The sequence below is a fragment of the Salmo trutta genome, chromosome 13 (genome assembly GCF_901001165.1).
Source record: "Salmo trutta chromosome 13, fSalTru1.1, whole genome shotgun sequence".
NCBI classification, from domain to species: Eukaryota; Metazoa; Chordata; class Actinopteri; order Salmoniformes; family Salmonidae; genus Salmo; species Salmo trutta.
The window spans coordinates 81,439,747-81,452,401 of NC_042969.1; the positions used below are offsets into that span (position 1 = coordinate 81,439,747).

Sequence of the window (12,655 nt, forward strand, 5' to 3'; positions counted from 1 at the left end):
TAATATGAGACCGGTAAACACTTTCAACAACTTTCAATTGAAGACTTTAGGTGTCTGGGAATGTCTGAGGAGATTCTGGAAGAGAGTTCTCTTATCTCAGTGGGAAAATACAGTTTCACACTGAATGGAATGACCTGATAATGTCCTTTATTACATATTGGGCCTCAGGGCTACCAGAGTAAAAGGTCAATACAGTGTGTTCACAGCCGAACCCTTCAGTGGGAATCAGGCATGAATTACATGAGGATGGAGGGTGGGTGGTCCTGAGGGGTTTTTGCATTTTTCAAACACCTAAAATAGCTTTTTTTCCCCTGGAATCTAGAGTCATAATCATTATGCTTAATTCTATGTCAAAATATGTATATTTGTCTGCGTAAGTTATCTAAGCATAGCTCTTTACCTGTTCAATTGTCATTTTAATTAATGGACACACATTGATAACGTTAAGAACTTTTAAAGAACTAACATGCCTATGACAATGCATCCACATTACAATAGTACACAGGATCATACCACACATCATCAATACAGGCACATATCATGGCATTATAATTAATACACAAATATCATGATATTATCATAAGGTGTCAGATTACAATTAAACCAAGTATTTTTCTGCATATCTAAACATGGCTCTTGAGCTGTCTGTATCCTCTTGACTTGTGTGTTTTTTTGTTTTTTTAAGAAACTAAATACACTTCTCTGCATCTCTGCTAAAATTTGGGTAAAAGATTTAAAGAAATGTGAGTCTTATTCAGTACATTTTGTTATTGTTTGTTTTTCTAAAGTCTAGCTACCTTGCCAGCAGGCATGCCAGCTAAGATAGTTAAACAAGCTACTGTAAGTTGCTTGATAGCCTGGCTTGGTTTTCCAGTGATGAGGTTGGGAGATTGGTAACCTTTCTAGCTGGCTAGCTAAAGCCAAATTCATGAAATTGCTAGGTGGCTACTGGCTAGTAATACAGAGAATAAATAAATATTTTTGTTTGATTTATTCATCAAGAAGGAATCAATAGGCTACATCGCTTGATCAAATTAATTTACAAACATAACCTCCTGGGAGTCCTGCCCATCATCACTGGCAGCTAAGATCAAATAAAACACAGTGTGTCACCCAACACACTCTCCTCAGTATCTAGAATATTGCCTAGAATATCTCTGCTCTGTGTACCTTGGAAGGAACCACCTACTAGGGAGAATAGGGGGGGTATTGCCGGGTTCAGTCAGTGTGCCCCCTCTGCAAAGTACCGCTGACAGATCTTTAAAAAAAATAATTGTGATAAAATACGTCCATAAAAATGTTAGTAATTCATTTAACATGACATTTTTTTTTAAAACAGGACAAATCTGAGGGGGCACATGCCCTTGTGCATGATGCATCTGGTAGGAACGAGCTCTCAGGAACGTTAAACAAGTCAATGAGTGTGTGAGTGTGTGAGTGTGTGTGTGGGGACTGTGGGTTTCTGAGCAAGGGTTTAGTCATGGGTGTTACAGTTGAGGTGGTACTTTTCTCATGTCTTCAAGTTCCTTGGTGTCCACATCACCAACGAACTATCATGGTTCAAACATACCAAGACAGTTGTGAAGAGGGCACGACCAGACCTTTTCCCCCTCAGGAGACTGAAAAGATTTGGTATGGGTCCCCAGATCCTCAAAAGGTTCTACAGCTGCACCATCGAGAGCATCCTCACCGGTTGCATCACCGCCTGGTATGGCAACTGCTCGGCATCTGACCGTAAGGCGGTTTCAGAGGGTAATGCGAATGGCCCAGTACACCACTGGGGCCAAGCTTCCATCCAGGACCACTTCCATCCAGGACCTATATAAAAGGCGGTGTCAGAGGAAAGCCCATAAAATTGTCAGAGACTCCAGTCACCCGTTATAGACTCTTTTCTCTGCTACCGCACAGCAAGCTGTACCGGAGCGCCAAGTCTAGGACTAAAAGGCTTCTCAACAGCTTCTACCCCCCAAGCCATTAGACTGCTGAACAATGAATAAAATCGCCACCGGACAATTTACATTGACCCCCCCCTCCCTTTTGTAAACTGCTGCTACTCGCTGTTTCTTAGCTATGCATAGTCACTTCACCCCCACCTACATGTACAGACTACCTCAACTAGCCTGTACCCCTGCACACTGACTCGGTACCGGTGCCCCCTGTATAAAGCCTCATTTTTGTTATTCTTATTGTATTACTTTTTATTATTATTTGGTTAAAGGCTTGTAAGTAAGCATTTCACGGTAAAGTCTACACTTGTATTCGGCACATGTGACAAATAAACTTTGATATGATTTGATTATTTTGGGGCGATCCTAACTATCAGTTTGCCTCTTACAGTTTGGCTCCATTTCATACATATATATACTTAAACATCATAAACATTTTAGTTGGGTTCAATATCTTTATGAAAAAAATATGCTGCCCACAGAAATTCAAGGTCTCAATTTCCTGCTGTGTTGAATGCCATGTCATTAGTTGGTGGTCGTTCTGTTTTTCAGACACAGTCATAGTTAGGCAGCAAACATGGCTGCCGAAATAGTCACATGAATGATTGAGGCTCCAAACAGTCACAGAAAATTCAGTTCTGCCTGGTCACAAAGCAGGGGAGGTTAGGCTTGGCTGTGTATGTATGTATGTATGTATGCATGTGTGTGTGCTTGTGTGTGTGATTAGGTTTGGCTGGACGTAGCTGTGGTAACATCTTGCTCAGTTTGTCAGCAGTGTGGTTTTTGTCGCTTCTTGTTTTCTAAGATGGCTACCATTCCTGTGGTCTTTTCTGTGGCTTCAGCTGACCTCAGTCCTGTAAAGGACATTCCTAAAATCACGGACTCCCTGACCTCTCACACTTTGACCTTGAATTAATAGATGTTTCCCCCATTATTCCCTCTTCATCATATACTAGCCCCTCCCATCTCCTGGGTTCACCCAATCATATTAACAGAAGAAAGAGCAGAAAAGCCTTTGGTTATCAACACAAATATTTCAGAGGCTATTGATATGTGGTTCATCAGGTGTTTTGTGTGTGTATGTGTGTGTGTTTGCGTACGTGCATGTGTGCTTCTGTTTGTCTATTCCAATACAGTTTTCCTGAATGTTGGAATTCTGCTGCGTGTCCGAAACCGAGATCACTCTGATCACTGGGATACAGCATTCCGGGTCAGGGATAACTCTCCCTCTGGCTCGTGTCTCAGCGTCTTGGGAATAGTTCCCCCCCTGATCAATAGGATACAGCATTCTGTTTTTGGGAATAGTACCCCCTCTGATCAATGGGATACAGCATTCTGTTTTTGGGAATAGTTCCCCCTCTGATCAATGGGATACAGCATTCTGTTTTGGAAATAGTTCCCCCTCTGATCAATGGGATACAGCATTCTGTTTTGGAAATAGTTCCCCTCTGATCAATGGGATACAGCATTCTGTTTTTGGGAATAGTACCCCCTCTGATCAATAGGATACAGCATTCTGTTTTTGGAAATAGTTCCCCCTCTGATCACTGGGATACAGCATTCTGTTTTTGGAAATAGTTCCCCTCTGATCAATGGGATACAGCATTCTGTTTTTGGGAATAGTACCCCCTCTGATCAATGGGATACAGCATTCTGTTTTTGGGAATAGTACCCCCTCTGATCAATAGGATACAGCATTCTGTTTTTGGAAATAGTTCCCCCTCTGATCACTGGGATACAGCATTCTGTTTTTGGAAATAGTTCCCCTCTGATCACTGGGATACAGCATTCTGTTTTTGGAAATAGTTCCCCTCTGATCACTGGGATACAGCATTCTGTTTTTGGAAATAGTTCCCCTCTGATCAATGGGATACAGCATTCTGTTTTTGGAAATAGTTCCCCCTCTGGCTCGTGTCTCAGAGTTTTTCCTTTAATTATACCATTCCTATGCCCTGCGTCCAGAGAAATGGGTCCAGGTCGGATTCAGACTCAGGGGATTGAAGTGGGAACTTCCTTGGCAGGGATATTCCTGGCTGACATTGGGATGGGGACCGCAGTGGCACGGGCTTATTGGATGTGTTCCCATCTGCTCCATTTATGGGCGGCAGGACAGCCGGACAGCTTGATTATAGCCCAGCCATGCCCGTGTGTCCCTCTCCACAACACACACACACACACACACACACACACACACGCCAAGGTGTGTGGCACTACATGATCAGACCAGGTCAAAATGTTAAGTCAGGGTATAAAAAGTTTTTTTTAGGTGTGTAGGAGAATCAAAGTAAGATCTACAACTCACAAAGAATACAGTGCATTCGGAAAGTATTCAGAACATTTAACTTTTTCCATATTTCGTTAATTTACAGCCTTACTATAAAATCGATTAAAGAAAATAAAGAAATCCTCAATCTACACACAATACCCCAAAATGACATCACAATACCCCATAATGACATCACAATACCCCATAATGACATCACAATACCCCATAATGACAAAGCAAAACAGGTTTCTATAGATGTTTGCAGATTTATAAAAAATAAAAATACGTTATTTACATAAGTATTCAGACCCATTGCTATGAGAATTGAAATTGAGCTCAAGTGCATCCTGTTTCCATTGATCATCCTTGAGATGTTTCTACAACTTGATTGGAGTCCACCTGTGGTAAATTCAATTGATTGGACATGATTTGGAAAAGGCACACACCTGTCTATATAAGGTCCCACAGTTGACAGTGCATGTCAGAGGAAAAACCAAGCCATGAGGAATTGTCCGTAGAGCTCCAAGACAAGATTGTGCCAAGGCACGGATCTGGAAAAGGGTACCAAAAATGTTTTGTGGCATTGAAGGTCCCCAAGAACACAGTGGCCTCCATAATTCTTAAATGGAAGAAATTTGACTCTTCCTATAGCTGGCCGGTCGGTCAAACTGAGCAATCTGGGGAGAAGGGTCTTGGTCAGGGAACCCGATGGTCACTCTGACAGAGCTCCAGAGTTCGTCCGTGGAGATGGGAGAACCTTCCAGAAGGACAACCATCTTTGCAGCACTCCACCAATCAGGCCTTTATGGTAGGGTGGCCAAATAGAAGCCACTCCTCAGTAAAAGACACATCACAGCCCGCTTGGAGTTTGCCAAAAGGCACCTAAAGGACTCAGACCATGAGAAACAAGATTCTCTGGTCTGATGAAACCAAAATTGAACACTTTGGCCTGAATGCCAAGCATCACGTCTGGAGGAAACCTGGCACCATCCCTATGGTGAAGCATGGTGGCAGCATCATGCTGTGGGGATGTTTTTCAGTGGCAGGGACTAATCAGGATTGAGGGAAAGATGAACAGAGCAAAGTACAGAGTGATCCTTAATGAAAACCTGCTCCAGAGCGCTCAGGACCTGACTGGAAGTTCACCTTCCAACAGGACATGAACATTAGGCACATAGCCAAGACAACGCAGGAGTGGTTTCGGGACAAGTCTCTGAATGTCCTTGAGTGACCAGCCAGAGCCTGGACTTGAACCCGATCGAACATCTCTGGAGAGACCTGAAAATAGCTGTGCAGCGACGCTCCCCATTCAACCTGACAGAGCTTGAGAGGTTCTGCAGAGAAGAATGGGAGAAACTCCCAAAATACAGGTGTGCTAAGCTTGTAGCGTCATACCGAAGAAGACTCGAGGCTGTAATCGCTGCCAAAGGTGCTTCAACAAAGTACTGAGTAAAGGGTCTGAATACTTACGTAAATGTGATATTTTCTTATTAATACATTTGCAAAAATTTATAAAAAGCATTTTTTGTTTCGTCATTGTGTATTGTGTGTAGATTGATGATCATCTCAAGGAATATCAATGGAAACAGGATGTGCCTTTCAAGTCTAATTTTTTGCAGTGGTGGAAAAAGTACCCAATTGTCATACTTGAGTAAAACTATAGATACCTTAATAGAAAGTTACTCAAGTAAAAGTGGAAGTCCCCCAGTAAAATACTACTTCAGTAAAAGTCTAAAAGGTATTTGGTTCTAAATATACTTAAGTATCAAAAGTATAAATCATTTTAAATTCCTTATATTAAGCAAAGCAGACGGCACCATTTTCTTGTTTTAAAAATGTATGGATAGGCAGAGGCACGATCCAACACAGACATAATTTATAAAATATGCATTTGTGTTTAGTGAGTCCGCCAGAGGCAGTAGGGATGACCAGGGATGTTCTCTTGATAAGTGCGTGAATTGGACCATTTTCCTGTCCTGCTAAGCATTGAAAATGTAACGAGTACTTTTGGGTGTCATGGAAAATGTATGGAGTAAAAAGTACATCATTTTATTTAGTAATGTAGTGAAGTTAAAGTAGCCCAAAATATAAATAGTAAAGTACAGATACCCCAAAAAACGACTTAAGTAGTACTTTAAAGTATTTTTACTTAAGTACTTTACACCACAGATTTTTTTGTAACCTTTCCCAAATCCGTGACTTGACACAATCCTGTCTTTGAGCTCTACGGACAATTCCTTGGGCCTCGTGGCTTAGTACCTGTCAGAGCACAAACGGTCAACTGTGGGACCTTATACAGTGCCTAGAAAAATAATTCATTCCCCTTGGCGTTTTTCCTATTTTGTTGCATTACAACCTGTAATTTAAATGGATTTGTATTTGAATTTCATGTAATGGACATACACAAAATAGTCCAAATTGGTGAAGTGAAAAAAATAACTTGATTCAAAGAAATTCAAAATAAAATAAAAACGGAAAAGTGTTGCGTGTATATGTATTCACCCACTTTGCTATGAAGCCCCTAAATAAGATCTGGTGCAACCAATTACCTTCAAAGTCACATAATTAGTTAAATAAAGTCTACCTGTGTGCAATCTAAGTGTCACATGATGTCAGTATATACACACCTGTTCTGAAAGGCCCCAGAGTCTGCAACACCACTAAGCAAGGGGCACCACCAAGCAAGCAGCACCATTAAGACCAAGGAGCTCTCCAAACAGGTCAGGGACAAAGTTATCAGGGTTGGGTTATAAAAAAATATCCCAAACTTTTAACATCCCACGGAGCGCCATTAAATTCGTTAAAAAAAATTTGGGACGAATATGGCACCACAACAAACCTGCCAAGAGAGGGCCGCCCACCAAAACTCACAGACCAGGCAAGGAGGGCATTAATCAGAGAGGCAACAAAGAGACCAAAGATAGCCCTGAAGGAGCTGCAAAGCTCCACAGTGGAGATTGGAGTATCTGTCCATAGGACCACTTTAAGCTGTACACTCCACAGAGCTGGGCTTTACGGAAGAGTGGCCAGAAAAAAAGGCATAGCTTAAAGAAAAAAATAAGCAAACACGTTTGGTGTTCGCCAAAAGGCATGTGGGAGACTCCCCAAACATATGGAAGTAGGTACTCTGTTCAGATGAGACTAAAATTGAGCTTTTTGGCCATCAAGGAAAACGCTATGTCTGGTGCAAACCCAACACCTCTCATCACCCCAAGAGCACCCTCCCCACAGTGAAGCATGGTGGTGGCAGTATCATGCTGTGGGGATGTTTTTCATTGGCAGGGACTGGGAAACTGGTCAGAACTGAAGGAATGATGGATGACGCAAAATACAGGGACATTTTTGAGGGAAATCTGTTTCAGGCTTCCAGAGATTTAAGACTGGGAAGGAGGTTCACCTTCCAGCAGGACAATGACCCGAAGCATACTGCTAAAGCAACACTCGAGTGGTTTAAGGGGAAACATTTAAATGTCTTGGAATGTCCTAGTCAAAGCCCAGACCTCAATCCGATTGAGAATCCGTGGTATGACTTAGATATTGCTGTATACCAGCGGAACCCATCCAACTTGAAGGCGCAGCAGCAGTTTTACCTTGAAGAATGGGCAAAAATCCCAGTGGCTAGATGTGCCAAGCTTATAGAGACATACCCCAAGAGACTTGCAGCTGTAATTGCTGCAAAAAGGCAGCTCTACAAAGTACTGACTTTGGGGGGGTGAATAGTTAAGTAGGCTCAAGTTTTTATTTTTGTCTGATTTCTTATTTGTTTCACAATAAAAAATATTGTGTATCTTCAAAGTGGTAGGCATGTTGTGTAAATCAGATGATATAACCCCCCCAAAAAAATCAATTTTAATTCCAGGTTGTAAGGCAACAAAATAGAGAAAATGCCAAGGGGGGTGAATACTTTCGCAAGCCACTGTATAAACAGGTGTGTGCCTTTCCAAATCACGTCCAATCAATTGAATTTACCCCAGGTGGACTCCAATCAAGTTGTAGAAACATCAAGGATGAGCAATGGAAACAGGATCCACCTGAGCTCAATTTCCAGTCTCATAGCAAAGAGTCTGAATACTTATGTAAATAAGGTATTTTTATTTGTTATAAATCTGCAAACATCTCTAAAAACCTGTTTTGCTTTCTAATTATAGGGTATTGTGATGTCATTATGGGGTATTGTGATGTCATAATGGGGAATTGTGTGTAGATTGATGAGGAAATGTTTTTCTAATCAATTTTATAATAAGGCTGTAACGTAATAAAATGTGGAGAAAGTCAAGGGGTCTGAATACTACCAGGCCTCTAGCAGGGAGTCCGACTGACCGACCAACAGAGAGAGAGGAGTGAGTTATGAAATACCCTCTCCTCTCCTGCAGTGGCAGGGGTCCTATTAATATACCAAAGCAGGAATTTGGCCCTCCACAATGGAACTTTCTGCCAAGAATTTGGTCTGCATGATAACATTACTCTCCTCTTGGAGAAAGCTTCAGGAGCATCAGTGTCTGTGTCCATTGTACGTGTGTGTGTGTGTGTGTGTGTGTTTGCGCGTGTGTGTGTGTGTATGGGTGTGTGTCAGCAGGGTTAATGCTGATACAGTATGTCCTCCTCTGAGAACATCACAAACTCTTTAACTCACTGCTGGGCTGTTTGCCTTTTGTGGGCAATGGAAGGAGATGGTTATCAGAGGAATTACATGTCTAAAATAGTGGCTGGTTGAAGTCTGTGCCCATTCAATAACAGATAATAGATTGACAGTTATGCCCAGAGGTAATCCATCTTGGTCTGCTTAAACCCACACAGACAAATAGATATTACAGATAGGCCTAAGTTGAATGGCAAAACACACCCAGTAGGTAAGGCATTACAATGATGGAACAATTATGGCATAATTAGTAGGTCACACCCGTGGACAGCGTCAGAGACTAACAGGTCATTGTTATTCACTGTTGGCAATAACAAAGCATCACAAACTAACCAACCAAAAACAATTTATTGTTGAAGATTGAATAGTTATCTCTGCAACTGGTACCTTTGAGCTGGTGTCCACCGGCCCAGATAAGTCCTCTTAGGTCAAGACTACGATAGTGTGGGTATCAAAGTTATGTCAGATGACATTACCACCGTTGACTCAATTTAAATATGGAGTCACAGGCATGTAATTTAAGTTCAGTCTAACTTAGTTGAAATCACATATTTAGTTATTGACTAACTGAACCAGAATTAAACCTAAACCTACAAGTGATTTATATATACACAAGATGACAGCCAGGGGACGCAGTTTTGAAGCTACCACACCTCCATCTTGGTACTCCCCCTCCGTTATAAAAAATATTTTAGAATGCATAGAAATGTAATTATTCATGTCTACATTTGTTTTTGGCACGTTTATTATATTACAGACACCTTAATACATACGTTTTAATTATATTATGTGAGTTAAACATAAGGACATTTAAAATATTTGTTTTAAAATTTAAGTATACTTTTAGAAGGTTTTAATTTTACTGCCCCCACAACAACAAAAATACTTAAATACATGTAATTTTGTCCTTGAAACAAATATTGGACTTCTACAGTACTTTACATAATATAGAATTCAATGACTTCCTATGGAGGCCTGCTTCTTCTGAAGAGTGCCAATATGGCCGACCGGTGGCTTTAAAGCCTCTCATTGGCCAATACATAGCATCAGCAATCCAGGGTTTATATACTTCATTGAAACCTACCTGTGGATTAATTCAACCTGGGTCTGTGATACTAACCTGTAGTGAGAAGCCTATCCACGGAGACGGATGTCACTAGTTACCACAGCCATAAAGTAATAAACCCGATTATTTCTACAATTTATCTTCGTAAAATGTGATCGTAAACCTAACCACACAAATGACCTTATGCATAAACTGAAATAAAGAACAGAAAGCTAATTTTTGTTTTCATACATTTTTATGATATAGACAATTTTGACCTTGTGGCTGTGGTAACTATTGGAAACCCTGAAAGACTGATCCAGCACGGAAAGGGGATTCTAGGGTTTCACCCATGTTTAATAGGCTACAGTGAGTTCATCACGCACCCATGCGTGGCAGTGCGTGGTGGAGTGCCAGGGGAGGCGTGCGCCACAGATAGGACAAGAACATAGTTACAATGTAACGGATCACATCTCACATAAAACGTGTCATTCACAGACAGACTGTCGGAGAGCATAGAACTGAGTACAGACATTTTGACAAAGGCCCTCTCTCTAAGTTGACAACTTTCTAACTATGAAAACCAATGTTTAGTGCGGCATAACACCACGGCGTTTCAGCTGGATATAACCAAGCCTTGCCTACTGCTCAAGCTCATCTAGGCTACATGCGACACACGAGTCATAAAGACGTGGCATCATGCGCGGTCCATATTTCCACTCGCCGTGTGACATTACAACATTGCTGACTAGGACACCGCATTGTCTGCAGAGCCTGGGGAGATGCGTCTCACAAAATGCGCCAGTTACTTTCATTGTACTATCCAACAGACTCAGACAGGGCAACACGACACACAGACACCATCAAAATGTGCTACACTAGCCTATTCTTAACATGGACTACATAACACAATGATCATATTGGGATAAACTTGAACAAGAGCGTCAACTCGTGGTGACATCGTTTCAGTGAATATCACTAAACAAAGTGGTACATATACTTTCCGTCTTTATAAATAACACAATGCGGGGAAACTAGTGACTGCTATAGCAAAATAAAACATCACAACTCATATTACATTTATTCGGAAAGGAAACATTTTCATTATAAGAACCAGCCCTACAAGTACAAACCTATAGCCTATAGAAAGGGGCTAATTGATGCACAATATTACTGTTTTAGCGATATGGGTCGTAAAATATTGTAAAAGCTGTCAAAACAATAGCAGGAGAGACAGAAAAAACGATTCTCCAATATGAAACAAGCAAACCCATAAACTAAAAGTTTATACACTTACCAGATTAGCGGATAAATAGGGCTAAATCAGTGGTCTGGGAAGATCATGGTCAGATATCCGCATACTGCATATATATAAGGGATGTTTTAAAAACATGAAAAGAAAATGCCGGTAGGAAGTAGGCCTACCCCTCGTGAGCTCTCTGTGATCCAGAAATGTAAATACAGTAAACTCTCTTGGTGAGTTCACAGGCCGCTACGTCACCGGCTGAAACCCGAGTGGAGTGAGACCATGTTTTCTTTCCGCGCGCCTCCTCTGCTGCTGCTGAACTCATCACGAGTAAATGCGGGGAATCCACGCGCACCGGGACGGCAACGCCGGTGAGTTAACGGGACCGGGAGCCATCTGTCGGGATTCACCCGCCTAACCTCATAACAGGCTGCTCGCGAATCATCAGGGCGCCTAAAGCTTTGTTATGACAAAGGCTCGCAAACATAGTTTCCAAACACCTGGCCACCTGACTTTACTAACCTTACTGACTTGGCCTATACGCTGCTTGTACCAGACTACTAAAGGGCTTGATTAAATATCAAGAATGTCTTTGCCATAACTTCTGCAAAATCAACACAAAGTTGAAAATATATGATGGAAACAAAACTGCATGTCCTTTATTGTGGGTAGACTATTCAAAAAGAATGCTTGCACTGTACATGACACTGGGCCTGAACAAAAATATAAATGCAACAGTTTCACTGAGTTACAATTCATAATAGAAAAAACATCAATAGAAATAAATTCATTAGGCCCTAATGGAACATTGTCAGCTTCCAGGAATTGTGTACAGATCCTTGTGACATGTGGCCGTACATTATCATGCTGAAACATGAGGTGATGGTGGCTGATGAATGGCACGTCAATGGGCCTCAGGATCTCGTCACGGTATCTCTGTGCATCCAAATCACCATCGATAAAAATCCACCCTAAAAATGTTTTTGTTAGGACCTGCCCATACCATAAGCCCACCACCACCATGGACCACTTCCTTCACAACGATGACATCAGCAAGGCCTGCCCATACCATAACCCCACCACCACCATGGACCACTTCCTTCACAACGATGACATCAGCAAGGCCTGCCCATACCATAACCCCACCACCACCATGGACCACTTCCTTCACAACGATGACATCAGCAAGGCCTGCCCATACCATAACCCCACCACCACCATGGACCACTTCCTTCACAACGTTGACATCAGCAAACCACTTGACGCCACCTGCCCGGTAGTTGAAACTGGGATTCATCTGTGAAGAGCACACTTCTCCAGCGTGCCAGTGGCCATTTGCCCACTGAAGTCGGTTACGACGCTGAACTGGAGTCAGGTCAAGACCCTGGTGAGGATCAGCACGTAGATCAGCTTCCCTAACATGGTTTTGGACAGTTTGTGCAGACATTCTTTGGTTGTGCAAACCCCCAGTTTCATCAGCTGTCCGGGTGGCTGGTCTCAGACAATCCCGCAG

General features: G+C 42.0%; 1 protein-coding gene across 1 annotated transcript in view; it reads right to left on the reverse strand.

Moving 5' to 3' along the window:
• relt (RELT TNF receptor) overlaps nucleotides 1-11,331 on the reverse strand; it is a 50,424-nt gene extending 39,093 nt beyond the window's left edge. The window contains exon 1 of the mRNA XM_029773761.1: nucleotides 11,194-11,331. The gene's annotated coding sequence lies outside the window, so the exon portion shown is untranslated. The remainder of the gene's footprint in view (nucleotides 1-11,193) is intronic.
• Nucleotides 11,332-12,655: the final 1,324 nt, after the last annotated feature.